The 17395-nt window shown below is 48.9% G+C and overlaps 1 protein-coding gene across 7 annotated transcripts in view; it reads right to left on the bottom strand.

Annotated features, from left to right (window-relative positions):
- DLG5 (discs large MAGUK scaffold protein 5) overlaps positions 1–17395 on the bottom strand; it is a 221029-nt gene that overhangs the window by 201964 nt on the left and 1670 nt on the right. The gene's annotated exons all lie outside the window — the stretch shown is intronic.

Raw genomic sequence — 17395 nt, 5'->3', positions numbered from 1 at the left:
CTCCTCTGCTTCCCTTCTCCTGGCAGCTCCCACACTGAGGAAAGGCCACACTGAGTCAGGTCTCCTGCACACTGAAAAATGTGGAAGCGGAGACCAGCCCACCCCCCAGATTCTGTCTCAGGAGACCTGGGGTGGGCCCCAGGAGTCCCAGTTTTCAGGAGCTTCAGGAGCTTTCAGGGGGTTTCTGAAGAAGGCCGCCTGCACAGCACCTGAAGAAACCTAGCAGCCACTGGATCAGAGCCATCAGCCTGGCACCGTGCATCAAAGACGTCCACGCCCTTTGACCCGACAGCACCTGCTGCTTCCAGCAACTTCCCCTGGAGACATAAAGAAGCGCACAAATATCTATGCATCAGGACAATCACTCAAGCATGATTTGTACTGAAGAATGGGAAATCTCTGAACCTCCAGGCAGGGGGAACGGGTGACACACCTCAGAACAGGACAATACTTGTGTACCCATGAAAAGCGATTCTCACTCTTGAAAAAGGAAAGAGAGCGTAGTTCTCTCCAGCTAGTGAGAGGACCTGCAAACTTATTTTCCTTTTGATTACCTACCTTTCCTAAATTCTCTACCATAAGCATGGCTAATTACAGAATATTTTTTTAAACCAAGTAACTTCTCTGTTTTAATTATCAGCATCAGACCTCAAATTTGAAGCCCTGTTCAGTCAGAACAGGAAGGATTGCAGGTAGCCCCTCTTCCAACCACGAACATGATAGAGGAACTCCCTCCCTGCCAGGTTTCAAGTTCTACTCAAATACTTCCAGCAGCCAGGAGCTCATTCCCTTCCCTAAAGCAATGCTTTCTGGCAATTAAAAGGTGACTCCTTATCCTAAACAGGATTCCACCTTCCTGAAGCTAAACTGCCATCTCCCTCTACAGTCTGCACGACACAGCATCACCCAATTGATAAACACATGGAACAGAGCTGTTTATTAATGAACCGACTTACAGGATGACTGCCCATACTTTCCCCCACGACCAAGATGAGAACGTGGGGTTTTGCAAGCACCGATGATGCATATTCACAATGCCAAGTTTAAATCAAGCATCGTTCACCTCTTACGCCCCACAATCACCTAGAAACACCTGCGTCCCTACTGAGTCCATTGTTCCATGAACAGCTGCCCGTGCCCAGTGGCCCAGTACCAGTATGGGGAACTCTTCACTGAGGCCATTTTTAGGTGAACACTCTCCTGGAGGTTGCCAGCTCAGCCAAGACACACAGATGCCACACCACCAGAAGTTGAGCAATCAAGCACAGCCGAGATGGTGTAGAAAAGAGGCCCTTCCCTCAAAGACAGCAGCCTGAAGGAAAACTAATGTTCTTTCCTCCCTCTCTCGTTTTTTTCCTCTTAGTCCCATTTCCCTGCCCATTCTCCTCCCCCACATCCATAGGCAACCATTCTTTTGTGTTTATATTGTGTTCTTGCAAAATGGGTATTATCTGTATGGTTAATTTACATAATAGCACAGCTTTATCCACCTCTACTTACTTTTTCACTGAGCTCTATGCTTTAAAATCTATCCCTTTGCCACGAGTGTCTCATCGGTCATTTGCAACTGCTGCAGAGGACTGCGAGTCCGGGCTCACCACTGCACGCATCAGCTCTCCCAAGGATGGACGCCACCCTGCAGGGCACTGCGGTGAACCTGTCCCCTCAGGGACCTGTGTGACGGGCTGGGCGATCCCCACCTAGGAGGGGGACTGCAGTGCGGGTCAGGGCTTTGTGGGGGCCCTACCAGAGGCTCCAGAATGGCTGCACCAGCAGGGGTAAGTCCCTGCACCCCTAACACTCTGCTGTGCATGGACAGCACCCAGCTAGCTTGCTAGCTTGCTTGCTTGCTTTCACAGAGAGAGAGAAAGAACGGCAAGTGGGGGGAGGAGCAGAGGGAGACAAGTAGACTCCTCTAGGAGCACAGAGCCTGATGCGAGGCTGGATCCCAGGACCCTGAGATCATGACCTGAGCTGAAATCAACAGTCAGACGCTTAACTGACTGAGCCACCCAGTCACCCCAGCATCCAGCTTTCTAGTTGCTGCCAGCCTAAGAGGTGGAAGGGAACAGAGTTCACAGTGGATTCTTCGCAAACCTGCCAGAACTACAGCTGCTAAGAGAACAGCAGAAAGGCCTCTGCTATAGTGAGCAACTGCTCATTAACACAAATCTCCATTGGGAGACCTCACTGCCTTGAGCTGTCAGACTGCTGGAGCACAAACAGCATGCACTGGCTTGCAAAATGCCATGGATTCGCCTGCTCCGTTCGGTTGGCCAAGGCTCCTCCCAAGGAAGCCTACTGTCGAGGGGTGGGCAGCAGCAGAGTGCAGCGCTCACCTTATCTGCAGTCCCATGGTCAGGGCTCCTACCGCGTGTGACGCCCCATGTGATCGGACAGCACCTGAAGCAGTCCATACCTGTTCAATGAGTCCTGGCAAGGTCAAACTAATTGCTCTAAAGGCTGCCAAACGCTTATTCTAATCTTGGTGCTAACTTCATCACGGATCGGGAACCAAGAGTTTACAGACCAGCACTGGTCTGGAGACCACACCCCGAGTATGGGATAGAGCAGGGGAACAAACCAAACCACCCTGGCCTGGAAGTCACAGTTTAAGGTGCCACTCACTCAGGCACAGGACAGGGGCACTAATAACAACACAGAGAACAGTCTATGCTTACATAGTGCCAGGCACTGCTCTAAACAATTTACAAACAGTAATTCTTTTAATCCTTACAGTACAAGGTCCTCTTACTACCCTCATTTCACAGATGGGGAAGCAGAGACACAGGCAGGGAAACTGACTTGCCCAGCCCCATACTTTGGCTCAGATACAGCCTCTTAACCATTCTGCTGAACCGACTCCCAGAGTGACATGGCCTCCCCAAGCTGTTCCCTCACTGTCAGGTGGAGTAAGGATCCCCAAAGGTTGCTAATGAGATGAAACGAGACCATAAACACAAAAATAATAGACAAAGCATCCTGTGCAATAGAAGCATGTACCATTTGCACAGCCCACAACCATCTACGTGCACGGGACCGTTTCCCTGCACCCTCCACCTCCTTTCACTCCAGCTCTGGGACAGAGGTGGTGTCACAGACCCCATCAGACAGACAAGGACAAGGCCCGGAGAGGACGCGGCTAGAGACCAGTGGTTACTCATTCCCCTCAACCGCCTCACTCCTTAACCAAAGAGAAGGCCAGCAGACGGGACCGCGGTCCCAGATCTCTCACAGGCTGGCTTCTACACATCCCAGCTAGAACTCTCAGACTTGGACCTTAGGAAAAGCCTGGCTTTTCAATCCGTCTAACAAATCTCAGAAAGCCAATCAAACCTCTCTGAGGATTGCACAAAGGCCGCTCAGCCTACACCCCTCACCCCATCCTCCTCTGGCACAGCACCCTCCCACCCCATGCCAACGCTGCCCGTTCTCTCCAGCCCCGTGCTCAAGGCGCCTCACAGAGAACCAATCACAGGGAGAATGACTGGCAGCAGCAACCAGGCCTGCCCTGTGCCTCCCAGGGCCTGGTTAGCCTGGCCTCATTTTCCCACTGCCTGTTGAGTGCACACCCCAAGCAGAAGCCTGGAATTCCCATAAAGACCCACTACTCACAGAATGGATTCTCCTCCAAGTCTCCTGTTCTCACCCTGAGTCCTGCCTTCACAAGGCCTGCCTTCCTCCTCGTACGTCTCCAGTGCCCATCCAGCCTGCTAGAGCTCTGCCCACGCCCAGCGCACTGCACACCCCAGTCCCCTTGAGGCAGCCTCATCTGCTCCAGGGGATCTGTACGGCTGGACAGCTGCTCCTTCCGGTTGGGGCCTTCCAATGAGACAATGAACTCCTAGTGGGCAGGACCCATCTTCTTTGTCGTTCTTCTGAGAATCTTACAGATTTTTACAAGCAAAAACACATGCCATTTGCTTCAAACCACCAAACAGAAGGTGAGGAGTAGGAAGTCAATAAGCTGGGCTGATTATTTTCTGGCATTTCTAAAAGCTCCGGGACAGAGCAACCGAAAAGAAAAACCTCTGATGAACAACAGGATATATATTCCAGCTAAAAGGAGTGTTCAGTATGGGTCTGTGGTGCTGTTCACAGGTGACGCTAATGTCTTTCTCACCTTTTCATGCTCCGCACTTAGCAGAGCACGGACCAGGGACATGCTGCACAGATGATGGGTGGGCAGATGGATGGAAGGATGGACTGACAGGTAACATCCGGGTCTGAATCTGGGCTCCACCCTAAAGTCAGGTGATCTCACGCAAGAAGACACTGTGGCCAGCTCTAGTGAGTTTTCACGAGAAACCTTCAAATGAGGGGGGTTGAGAGCAGAACAAGCTTACACGAAATTCCACAACTTGGCACAGAAAATAAGGACAACTGCTCACTGCTTTGTTTCCTCTCCCTGGGCTCAAAAAACAGGAGAGAAAATAGGACAGGATTTAGGAGGGTGGTCTGCCATTTTCTATCGGAAATGAGTTGGGAGACTACTCAGGCTTATATACTCTCACACACATAGCCCCTAAATTCTAAGCTGCTTCAGGTTCAGCTGTCATTTTTCCATAGAAGGACCCAGAACCAGCACATTTTAGTTTTATCTACTTTCTTGCTTTTTCCTAGATTCAGTCCCCACCAAGGTTAGCCACGGAGGTGGGTCCCAACTCGGTATCCATGGGCCTTTACCCTCTTATCTTTGTTCAAGGCTTTCTCCTCTGGAGCAAGAGCCTCCATGGCGTCATTTTCCTGCTTGAACTCTGTCCTGTGACTAAGCAAAGAGAAGCCACAGCCGTCAGCCCTGGAAGTTTTTGCTGTGTCACAAAAAGAATGAGACAAGGAGGTACCTCCTGCCAATATCAAACCCATCCTCTGACTCAGCACTAAATTTAGACGTCACATCCTATGTCTACATCCATCCAGATAGTCCCCTGGTGTGACAGGTGCTGAATGAATGAATGCTGTGACAAGGAGGGAGGGGTGTCCGAGGCTTGGGACACAGACATCTCAATGGGGACCTTCATCGAATGGGCCCGAGTCCAGAACAAGTGCAGTCTTTATAAAGAAACTGACAAGGACTCCAAAGCCTGCCCAACCTCTCAGCAGCTGGTGGCCCTGAGCAAGCCGATAAGACTCTCTTGGCTCGGTTTGCCCATCTGTAGAACGTAAATACCAACTGCACGGGCTGAAAAAGATTTTTCTCAATGGTCAGGAATGCGAAGCTAGAGCACAACTCTATGAACGGAGATGCCTGTTCCTTGCTCACCCTCACTGGAAAGGCTGGTGCCTGCAAAGCCAGGCCCACATCAGGAAAAACCGGCCAAGGTTCCCGAGACTCCCCACCCACCCCGGGGCTGGCAGAGACACCTTGGAAGGAGCCCCTGGGAAGACACCGCCCTGCCAGGGGCTTGCTCTAATAACCTGGTAGAGTGTCTTTGTGTCTGTGGACTGCGGTTGCTCATTTACAAAAATAAGCTGTTTGGGCAAAGTGGTCTCTAAGACCCCTTCCAACCATGATCCTCAACAATCTTAAGCTGCTTAAGAAACATAAACAGGAAATGAAATTTCTGGCCAGATAAGAAGAAAAAGAGGCTACCCTGAGTAAGAACAGAGATTATCGGGAGTACTGAAAAGGTCATTATAATTTTTTAAAGCATGACTTCTTACATCACAAAATAAAAACAAAATTAAATTTATTTCCATTTGTTATCACGTCACTTCCTACCGGCTGGACAGATTTCCACCCGTGGACAGCTGACTCACAATGGTCAAAATGATTCACTTGGGGACCCCAGGCCATCTTAAGGAGTCACACAGGTACCATTCAGACAAGTAACCTGAAGCTGACTCAGGAAGAAGCCCGAGAGACACAGCACACCTAGAAAAACGCCGTGGGCAGAGAGAACGCGTGCTGGCTGGACGTGGCCACCAAGGCAGCAGCTCAGCTCCGATGACATTGCTCCGATGACATTGCTCCCCACAGGGGCAGCCCCCCGGACTCCCCCGGCAGGCTGCGCAGCAGCGGGGGCGGATTCATGCACGCGGTGACGCCTAACAGTTCTCTTACGCAACATAGGGGTCATGCCAGCTAGGGACAATACTAAAAAAAAAGAAGAAAAAGAAAAATTTTTCAAAAAAGGTAACCTCGTCCCACTCCAACTCTTTGTCAACAGATGGGGTTTCACTCAGCTCCTGCCCACGGAACTGTCTTGGATAGCAGAGAGTGGGGATTTTTTTTTACTAGCCACATTGTGGTCATCTGTCATTTCTGAGAGCATGGTTCATCCCAAAAGGAAACCTACAAAGGTAAACAGAGGAAGAGGGCAAAGACAAGAATATCTCGTGGAAACAAAGCTGTCACCGATGGCAGCCTCTGGGTCCAGCCATGACTCGCCAACCCAGCTCAGCGAGGCAAAGGAAGGTGAGGCTTGTGGGTGGCTCCTCTCTTTCTCAGCATGGGGAGCATCTTGAAACAAAAGCATCCAAACAAGTGGTTTTCAAACTGTGTTCCGTGAACCCTGGACAGCCCCAGGGGAGGACACAGGAAAACAGACAAGCTCCAGGCCTCCACACCCCATCACCACAGCACCTTTTTGTCGGCTTTACACATCTGCCTTTCATATACAAGGCTGCTCAATGAAAAGAGCCCTACCGCTAAATAAATAAATGAATAAACAAACAAACAAACATTTACACTTCATGTTTTCATTTAATTGTTTGTAACAGGGACGCCCGGGTTGCTCAGTCAGTTACCTGAGCCTTTGGCTCAGGTCATGATCCCAGGGTCCTGGGATCAAGTCCCGCATTGGGATCCCCGCTCAGTGGGGAGTCTGCTTCTCCCTCTGCCTGCCGCCCCCCCTGCTTGTGCTCTCTCTCTCTGACAAATAAAAAAAAAAAAAAAAAAAAAATATATATATATATATATATATATATATATATATATATAAATAACTGTTTATAACAGCCTTGTGAGGAAACAGAGGCTGAAGAGGCTTATGGTTGGACTCCACGGCCCATTCTCTGAGCAACCACCCTGTGCTCACCCGTCATCTATGTGGACTCTCGGGAAGGGACCTACAACAGTCCACTCCACGGCTGGCTGGCACTGACAAGTTCTTCCGTGAGCAAAAGACCAGGGGAAGGGGAGCTGCCCGGGATTACAAAAGAAGCTCAGAAGACAGTCATCAACTAAATGCATTGTATGAGCCTTATTAAAATCCTGATTTGAACAAACCATCTATAAAAAGGCATTTCTGAGACAAGGTAAAGAGTATCAAGTGGGTAAAAGACGTTCAAGTACCATGAATATTGTCGGCTTTAAACATGGTCTTCTGGCTACGCTTTTTTAAAAGGCCTTATTGTCTCTTAGACCACTTATGGGGAAGTGGTACACTGTCTGGGGCTTGTTTGACATTACTGCGGACAGCTAAAGTCGTTGGGAGAGCAGGGTGTCCGTTACATTGCGTGCTCCAACACAGCGTGCGTTTGAAAGTTGTGTAATATGGGGCGCCTGGGTTGGCTCAGTCGGTTAAGGGCCTGCCTTAGGCTCAGGTCATGATCCCAGGGTCCTGGGATCGAGCCCCGCATCGGGCTCCCCGCTCAGCAGGGAGCCTGTTTCTCCCTCTCCCTCTGCCTGCCACTCCCCCTGCTTGTGTGCACTTGTGCTCTCTCTCTGTCAAATAAATAAATAAATAAATAAAATCTTTTAAAAAAAAAAAAAAAGGAATTCCGTTGGAAAATGATTTCCAACATTAAAAACATTAAAAAAAAAAAAAGTTGTGTAATATGAAGTCTAAAAGGAAACGAGGGAGGGAGGCAGGTCCCTCCTTAAATGAAACTCAGTTCTACCTCGAGGCATCTTCCACCTGTCAGCCTGTGATTAGCTCTCTGGGGTCCAAGAGAATTAGGTCTCACCCCTGTCCTGTGTCCTTTCAGAAACAGGCATCCAAGCCCCCCTAAGTCTCCTTTCCTCCAAAGTAAGCTCCTCCTGAGGTCCTTCTGGAGCCGATGATAATGTCCTCCTTAAAATGTAGGCTCCGGGGCCAAAACACTGTGAAAGTGTGTTTCTGAGCAGCCCCAGGAGGCAGGGCGTCCCGGTCCAAGCACACTCTACACAGACTCTAACTCCGAGCATGGCCTGCACCCTGCGATGCCTCCTGATTCCCAGCACAGCAGGACCCTGCCTCTCCACTCAAGGGCAGGACACTTCCAAGAGCATCAGTGGCTCCAGTGGCTGGCTCTCACCTCACATAAATTGCCTCAGTCCTCACCTAAGCCCTCGGAGGAGAATGCTATTAGCCTTTTTACGGACAAGGAGAAAGAAGACCCAGAGAGGGTAAGCAACTTGCTGAAGCCCCACAGCCTAAGACGGAAGAGCCAGGATTTAAACCCCAGTCTGGGGGAGGGTGGGGTCCCAAGACTGGTTTACGACACCCAGCAGTCTCTAGTCCTGTGGCCTCCCTCCCTGGCTCCAAACCTACCAATGCTGCTCAAGCCACCTGGCTCATTCCTCTGTGTCAACCATCTTCCTGGCACTCCCAGGGCAGAGACTACCTGCCTGCTCTCCAGCCCAGCACGACAGCTAGCCAGTCCCAGACCTACAGGTGTCAACCCACCAGGACAGATCACACAACCTCACGAGGCGCCCCTGGAAACCCTGACTGGGGACCAAAGCCCAGTCCTGCTCACTCAGACCTAAAGAAGATGGCAAGACGCAGCGCCTGCTGGCTCAGTCAGTGGAGCATGTGACTCTCGACCTCAGGGTCGTGAGTTCAAGCCCCACGTTGGACACAGAGCTTATAGGAGGAGGAGGAGGAGGGAGGAGGAGGAGGGAGGAGGAGGAGGGAGGAGGAGGAGGGAGGAGGAGGAGGAGGAGGAGGAGGAGGAGGAGAAGAAGAAGACGACTGCAAGAGGTTTAACCATCTCAAAGATCAGCCATCACGAAATCAGACCTCATTCTTGACAAGCCACGCTGGGGAAATGGAGGCCCAGGGAGGTCCCATACCTTACCCAAGGTCACACAATCTCAATATCTACTGGTCCCAGAATCTACTGCATATCCAAGTTACCCACACATCCCAAAAAATCTACTGGTCCCAGAATCGCACGTGCCTATTTCAGCTGGTACTGGAGTTTAGAAGATGGGGAAGTTCAAGGTCTGGCACCTGGGGCGGGAGAGAGAGAGAGAGAGAGCTGGGAGAAAGTTTGAAGAAACGATGATACACGCTGATGTTCCAGTTCCACGCATTGATGCTAAGGTTTCCCGAAAGTACGCTTCTCAGAACTCTGATGTTGCAAGATGCTCAATGAAAAAAGATGTGTGGTCAAATCCGTTTGGGAAACACTGCCTGGTGAACCCACTCCAATGACATCCCGAAGCACACTGGCCTATTAGGGCTCTCAAGAGGCTCCCAATAAAGGAGCCTGTGTGACCTGCTCACACCAGCACTGCTCAAATGCTTTGACCACAGAACCCTTTTGTCCAAGCAACACCACGAACATCCCACCAGACCAGTGCTGAGAAGAGGTTTCCTGGGGAAATGCTGACCCAGGCCTTTTGAAAGAAAATCTTGATAGCCATTACCCTGGATCCAAGACTGAAAAACCAAACCAACCCAGAATGGGACAAGGAGGAAGTGTGTGCGAAGCAGAAATAACTAGCATACTTCGGGGCCTTGGGGGATGGAGATATTAGTACTGGAAACAAGACGGAAATGTGTGAACACCCCTGGGCTGCCAGATATGAATGCTGCTGAGATCGTACAGTTAACTTCTGGCCTCGAGAGTCACAGAGGACTCCTGAAACTAAAATCTTTCTTTAAGGTCCAAAGAAACTGTCCCGAGACTTTACAAAATAGGTTGCAGGCAAAACTCCACAAGTTTTAGAAGAAAAAAGGAAAGAAAATGTTGGAATTAGGACTCCAGCCAGGCCATTCGCCCTTGAGTCAAGATGCTGTGGACAGTATGGATTTCCTAATTAAAACTCAGGCAAACCGAATGACGGTTCCTCAAAAAATAAACACAGAATTACCAGTAATTTCCAAAAGAACTGAAAGCAGGGACTAGAAGAGGTATTTGTACACCAATTTGGATAGCAGCTTTATTCACAACAGTCAAAAGCTGGAAGCAAGTGTCTACTGACAGATGAATGGATAAATAAAATTTGGTCTATACATGCAATGGAATATTATTCAGTCTTACAAAAGAAGGAAATTTGGACATGTGCTATACCAAGGATGAATCTTGAAAACATTATGCTCAGTGAAATAAGCCAGTAGTTACAAAGGAATAAATATTACATGATTCCACTGACATGATGTTCCTAGAACAGTCAAATTCAGAAAGACAGAAAGTAGAGTGGTGGTTACCAGGGGCGGAGAGAGGAGAAAACAGGGAGTTGTTTAATGAGTACGGAGTTTCAGTTTTGCTAGATGGAAAAGTTCTGGAGATCTCTTAAGTAACTACGTAAATATACTTAATACTACTGAACTATACACTTAAAAACGGTTACGATGGTAAATTTTGTGTTCTTCACCATAATTGAAAAATTTTTTAATCAAATAAAAAAATCTTTTAAAGGTTTTGTTTATTTAATTTGACAGAGAGAGAGAGAGAGAGAAAGAGAGCACACAAGCAGGGGGAGGGGCAGGCAGAGGGAGAAGCAGGGAGCCTGACACGGGGCTTGATCCCAGGACCCTGAGATCATGACCTGAGCCAAAGCAGACACTTAACTGACTGAGCCACCCAGGCGACCCTCAAATAAAAATTTTTTAAAAGTAAGGAAATTCTGACACATGCTACAACAGGGATGCACGCTGAGGACATTATGCTAATTGGAATCAGCCCACTACAAAAAGACAAATACTGTGTGATTCCACTTCTATGAGGGAGGTCAGACTCGGAGACAGAAGTAGAATGGGGGTTGCCAGGAGCTAGGGGGAAGGGGACAATGGAGAATTATTGTTTCATGGGTACAGAGTTTCAGTTTTGCAAGATGAAGTTCAGGAGATAGATGGGAGTAATGACTGCACAAAAGGGGGAATGTACGTAATACCACTGAACTGTAGACTTGAAATGCTGAAAATGGTAAATTTCATGTTATGTCTATTTTGCCACAATAAAAACACAGGAAAAAATGGCTCAAATGCTAAGTTTTATGTTTTGTATATTTTATCAAAATATAAAATAAAACAAAACTCAAAGCAAATGGGTTATGACCCTTAGTGTGAAATGAACATCAAGGTCAACAGTCACCTCTCAATTATCCACCAAGGGTTTAGAGTTGGATGACCAACATGGGATACTCCAAACATCTCTGTTCAGTTTAAAATGTTTCTGTAGGGACGCCTGGGTGGCTCAGTCGGTTAAGCGTCTGCCTTCAGCTCAGGTCATGATCTCTCGGACACCCCCTGCTTGTGCTCTCTCTGTCTCTCTCTCTCTGACAAATAAATAAAATCTTTAAAAAAATGAAATAAAATGTTTCTGTAGCACTTTTGTGGAACTCTGTCTCAAAAAGGTGGGAGACACACAATTCAGGGATATGCTACCTGGCTCCGGGAAAAGGTGAAAAAAAGATATTAATACCCATCGCCTACTCCCAGCTCAATCCCATTTAAAATTCTTCTCTGCTGAACACACTCGGCATCCCTACTGCAGACCGATAAGCAGCTCAGCCCTCTTGCTCTATGCCCAATATTTCTGTGGCTCATGTCTTCCCAAGGTTACAAAAATTATTGAAGAGCCCCTTTGCACTGGCCTGCAAATATCGGGGGGGGGGTGCAAAATACCTAACACAAAATATTTCTCCTATGCTATGTAGTTTTTCAGGGAAAAGAAAGCCAGAGTATCAAAAAATCATTGAACCCTAACACTAAATCAGAAAATAGTAACCATGGCACAGAGCTAGAAGACGACTCAGAATCTTGTCCAACTTCGAACTTCCTTGGACCGAATGCCACCTCGGCAGTGCTGAGAATCCCACAGGACTGAGTAAGCCCTTACTTAGTCAATGCTACACTTCTAGTTTGACCGTCCTGGGGAAAAAATAAAAATAACAAAAAACCACGCAAGCACCAGGTGGCTAAGAAGCTCATCCAAGGTCAAGATGTTGCACAGTTAGGAGCAGATCCCCATCCAGGTCTCTTTCGAGGACACCAAGCTGACATTCAGATTCTGAGTGTGAAAAGGAAAGGTCTCTCCAATCCCATAACAGACAATGTGGGCACTCCACATGGCTCCTGGCAGCCAGCCCCAGCATGCTGATCCCTGATGGGTAACCTTGGGAACTTCAAACACCAATGTCACAGCACCTGCTTCCATCACAGACATACCGTGGGGGGTGACATCCGTATGTGCATCTGGGACTCACTCTGGCCTTCCTGTACTCCCACAACCTTCTGTCACTGTGAAGTCACCACTTAGGAACATACTTCTGAAGAGGATCTGGACTTACGTGCGACACACCACTCATTCCACACACAGCAGACAAGTCATCCATTCAACAGAAATTTCTTGAACACCTATCTTGAGCCAGACTCTATTGTAGGCATCAGGAATCCAACAGTGAATACATAGAGATTACATTCTACTCTTGGTGACCCACAGCCACAGGAAAAGCAGCCCTAACATCTGTTCAGCACAGTTTACAAGGAGCTCTCACATAAGCCTCAGAAATATCAGGAGAATCCCAGGTTTCCAGTTCTAAGGCTGGCTGGAGGCGGCACTGCTCACCACAGTAACAAAATACTTCTCCCTCTTACTACTGATTGTCAAGTAGCATATAGTGAAGTAGTTACTGTTGTAACTACTTTGTAGAGTAGGAGATAAGCTCAGAGGGGTTAACTGCCTTGCTCAAAGTCTAAAACTTAGTAAAGGATGACCACCTGCCCCACCACCCCACTCCAGTGATGACTTTGTCTATGAACTGCAGCATGACACAAAGATGGGACCACATACAGTGGTCATTCATCTACTGTTTTAGCTGCACCAACATCCTTCCTGCTTGCCTTGCTTTGGGGAATGGCTTCCCCCACATCCCCCATCTCAAGAACCATAGGATACTGTGCAGGCTGCCAGTCACTGCATCCATCACCCTACCCTCTTCATTGGGTCATCCGCGGAGACACTCTCAGTCCCCTAGCCCTTGCCACAGTGACTGGGCCTGACATGGACACAGACCCTAGTGAGGCCAAGCAGAACCCCTCTGCGAGATTTTCTGCCTGGGCTCATTAGATGGATCTCCCTTTACTCTCTGGTCAGGGACCATGAAGATGAAGTCCACAGGGTCCTGAGGCCATGCTCCATGGAAAAAGCCCACAGCATTCAAGGATCAGTCATCCAAAAGCCAGTTTCTCCCCTCCACCCCAAGCTTTCAGAATATTACATAATAAATTTCTCCTTTCTGCCTACTATGCTTTGAGCTAAGTTTCCATCACTTGCAATAACGGTGTCCTGAACTAATACCCACAGAAGGAGATATAAAATCTGCCCTTCTCTTAGAAATCTCTTTTCAACCCTTACTTTCAAGTTCCTCCACTACTTCCTCTCAAATAACACAATTAAAAGAACCAAAAGAAAAACTACAATGGTTGGAACTTTTATGTCCCTATTCCAGCTGACCCTCCAGGCTGGAGAAGATGAAGATGATGTAGCTGGTACCTGAAGAGGGTAGAGAGAGAACAAAAGGCCCAGGCAACCTCTAATGAATAATAAATAATCCACACCTGACAATCGCAGCCAACTACACTCATCCTGCTGGAAAAGCATTCCTCCAGGGGCGCCTGGGTGGCTCAGTCGTTAGGCGTCTGCCTTCGGCTCAGGTCATGATCCCAGGGTCCTGGGATCGAGCCCCGCATCGGGCTCCCTGCTTGGCGGGGAGCCTGCTTCTCCCTCTCCCACTCCCCCTGCTTGTGTTCCCTCTCTTGCCGTGTCTCTCTGTCGAATAAATAAATAAAATCTTAAAAAACACACACACACAAAACCCCACTCCCAATCTTTGGGAGTAGGGGGAAGCACAAACTGGGAAAAAAAAAAAAAAAACATTCCTCCAGCCTTAACTTGTGCCAAGTGTCCGTGTCTAAGTTCCTAGTGCCTCCCGAAGCCCTCGCTCAGCCCAGCCGTTATGGCCACGCCAGATTACCTCTGCACCCCCATCCCCCGCAGCCTGTGCCGACCCCTGCTCTGCTCTGGCTGCTTTCATTTCCGCAACCTGAACCAGAACGTCCTCCTCTCCTTTGCCTGCGCACACGTTCACATGGCCTCTTCGACACCAGCTCCAGCCCCAGTCCCTCCTCGAAGCCTTCCTCCAGCAGCCACTGCTGTGTCCACTCTCTTGCCTCTGGTGAAGCCAGGCGGGCAGCTCGCGAGGAGCCTGAGCAGGAGGCACGGTGGGGGACGAGAAGGAAACTTTCATCTCTGAGCACACAGGGACAACCACCCAGTTCTGCCACTTCTGTCTCATAAGAGAGGCCTAGGGTGACATGATTTGGGGAGACCCTCACATTTAGGTGGTAATTAGAGCCACGAGAGGTGGATGAGAATACTTGGGGAAAGTATGTGGTATACAGAGTTTTAAAAAGAGGAAAAAGCCTGCTTGGATCCGTATCACTCAATTGATCTATCTCATTATGTCACTCTCCTGAGTGTCCCATTCCCCCAACTAGGTGGCAAGCTGTGGGCTGGAATTACATCCTCCCCACCTCTGTCTCCATCTGCATCGCAACCCCACCTGGACCGAGCACAGGACCAGGCACTTCAGTCCTCCCCCATTACATACCGTCCCCACCCCCGACCCCAGCAGCTGAGGCAGGCAGCCTTGCACCCTTAGCCCCATCTCACAGATGAGGACACTGAGGCTCCCAGCCAGGAAGGGGCCCTCACTCCAAGGGCAGGCAGTCAAGGATCTTCAAGTGAGAAAACCCAGATGTTAGTAACTGAATCAAAGAGAAAAGACAAGGGACTGAGTGGGTTTTGAATGACCAAATAAGATCCTGGTTCACCTGCAGAAAAGACATCAGACAGCTGAGCCACTCAAAGGAGAACAAGAATTCTCCCTCTTACTACCACCAGCGGGGGCAGATTCATGTATTGGGACACGGAAAAGCTACATAATTCCAGAGTTTCCCAATGCAGGAAATGGCCTGAAATTGAACTGAGGGGGCCTAATCAGGTAATAGGAAAAAATATCCCAACATGAATCAGGAGCACTGGGCTTAGCCTCAACTCAGGCCCCTTTCTGCCCTGCAACTTCTGGCCTGTCTTCACGCCATACATGTATGAGTGTGGAACCCAGCGCAATGCAGACAAGACACCTGGGGTTGCTCATCTGGGGTTGCTACAAAATCAAGTGAGATACGAAAGTATGCAGTAAGATTCAAAATGCTGAGCAGCAACGTACCATCAATCCTGGAAGAGGAATGTCCCTGCCCCCAAAATAAAATACACTGTATGTTCCTTAGTCATCTTCATACCCCAGGCCTGAGCACGGTGGGTTATAAATGTCTGGGTCTGAGCATGAGCAGCGCAGATGGGTTTGGTTTGCGACCTGCCCAGTACCACCCAGGCCAGTTTCCCCCTCAGCTCCAGGCCCACGTGGGGGGGCTGCCAGCCCACATTTGCCTACAGCACAGCAAGATCCCAGTGCACCAGTGCCAGCCAGGAGATGGGCATCCTGGACCAGGGGCCCACAAGGGGTGTGGAAAGCACCAAGAAAGCCCCTAACTGGATGATGGCAGAGCCGCGGACCCGCATGCCCCGGGAAAGGTGCCTCCAACCCTGCAACCAGAGTAGCTCTTTATGCACTGAGCTTTTTGCCCTATAAGAAGGGCTCACTGGCGAAAAGAGGGAAAAAAAAAAAAAAAAAAGCTGGAAAACCACTGCACAATAACTCATCCTTTGGGAAGCCTGGGTGGCTCAGTCAGTTAAGTATGTGCCTTCAGCTCAGGTCATGATCCCAGGGTCCTGGGATTGAGTCCTGCATCGGGCTCCTTGCTCAGCAGGGAGCCTGCTCCTCCCTCTGCCTGCCACTCCCCCTGCCTGTGCTCTCTGTCTCTCTCTCTCTCTCCCTCTCTGACAAATAAATAAAATCTTTAAAAAAAAAAAATACTCGTCCTTTACAAAGGTCCCAACACTGCTGTTTACTTGCACACCACGTTACCCCTCCCCAGAAGCTCTATCTTGCCATACCAAATGCTATCCTAATTTTTCTCTAAAGGGGTAACTAAAATGAATGTTACTTCCCCCTGACAACTATTTTACTGAGGATTTCATGATCCTCTGCAAAGCCACAGAATTCTGCCTTGTGGTAAAACTAGGGTCTTAAATCACTGCCCTCAGGGGGGAAAAATCCAAACCCTGCTCCGTCCCTTCCTCAGAGGTCAAGACCAGCTCCTACAACCTCAGCCCAAGTGAGGCCCCACCTTCTCTGCCAGGCACGGAGAAGGGGGGACCTAATTAATGGAAATCCATCCATCTATTCCAGAGATTAAAGCTAGAACTGATTCAAACACATCCCAAGGAGGATGTGGGTCTGCACTCTAACTTCTTCACTTCCTTGATCAATTTTTCTCCTTCAAAAATAGAAAGATAAAAGCAATTAAGAAAAAAAAAGTTACCCCAATGAGATTTCCCTGTGTCTTTATCCTCATGGGCACATCTGACGCCTTCTTAGCATCCCCCAAAGCACCAGCCCAGGAGAGGACTGTGTTTGCCCAGCGACTCAATTATGGCCATAACTGGAAGACCTAACGCAGGTTTGAGGGACGTAAATACTAGAGTCAGAAATCCCAAAGTAGAGACAGAGGGCCACCAATGAAATGATGTGCTGTGTGGACAGCAGTTTATTCTTTGCGTCTCAGTTTCCTCCACTACAAAAAGTGAGGCTGAGACCAATATACACTGCAGCTCTTACCAGGGACAGCTTATAAAATCACCCCCTCAATAAGTGAGGCTTTTAACAGCCAGATAATTGGGTCTCATCAGCCTTGGGCCCACAGTTACTCAGGGCTCTTTGTCAGCCCTCTCAGTTCACTCTTAAAACAAGGACAAGATATAGAAAAGGTGGCATTTGCCACTCCCTGGCTCAGAACGTGTTAAACAAAACAATAGGTCATAACTGAAAACTCCTGGTGCCCAATACTTTGAGCCTCTGAACCCCTCCAAACTGGAGTTTTCTCTCTGGCAAAGTAATAATAAGTAGACAGCTTACACAGTAGCAACAATAAATGTAATAAAGCAGAGTGCCTGCCACAACAGTAGGAGCCTAATAAATGCAGGCTTCCTCAGTGCTATGCCTTCTTCCTCCAGCTTCCTTGTCTAAAAGGCTGGCTGGCTTTCCACACTCCCCAACGAGGCTAGGCCAAGCTTACCACTTGTCACAAACTCCCAGTAGTACCCCCACCCC

The sequence above is a fragment of the Halichoerus grypus genome, chromosome 7 (assembly GCF_964656455.1).
Source record: "Halichoerus grypus chromosome 7, mHalGry1.hap1.1, whole genome shotgun sequence".
NCBI classification, from domain to species: Eukaryota; Metazoa; Chordata; class Mammalia; order Carnivora; family Phocidae; genus Halichoerus; species Halichoerus grypus.
Note: the sequence above shows the minus strand (reverse complement) of the source record. Positions and strands in the feature narration are given on the sequence as shown.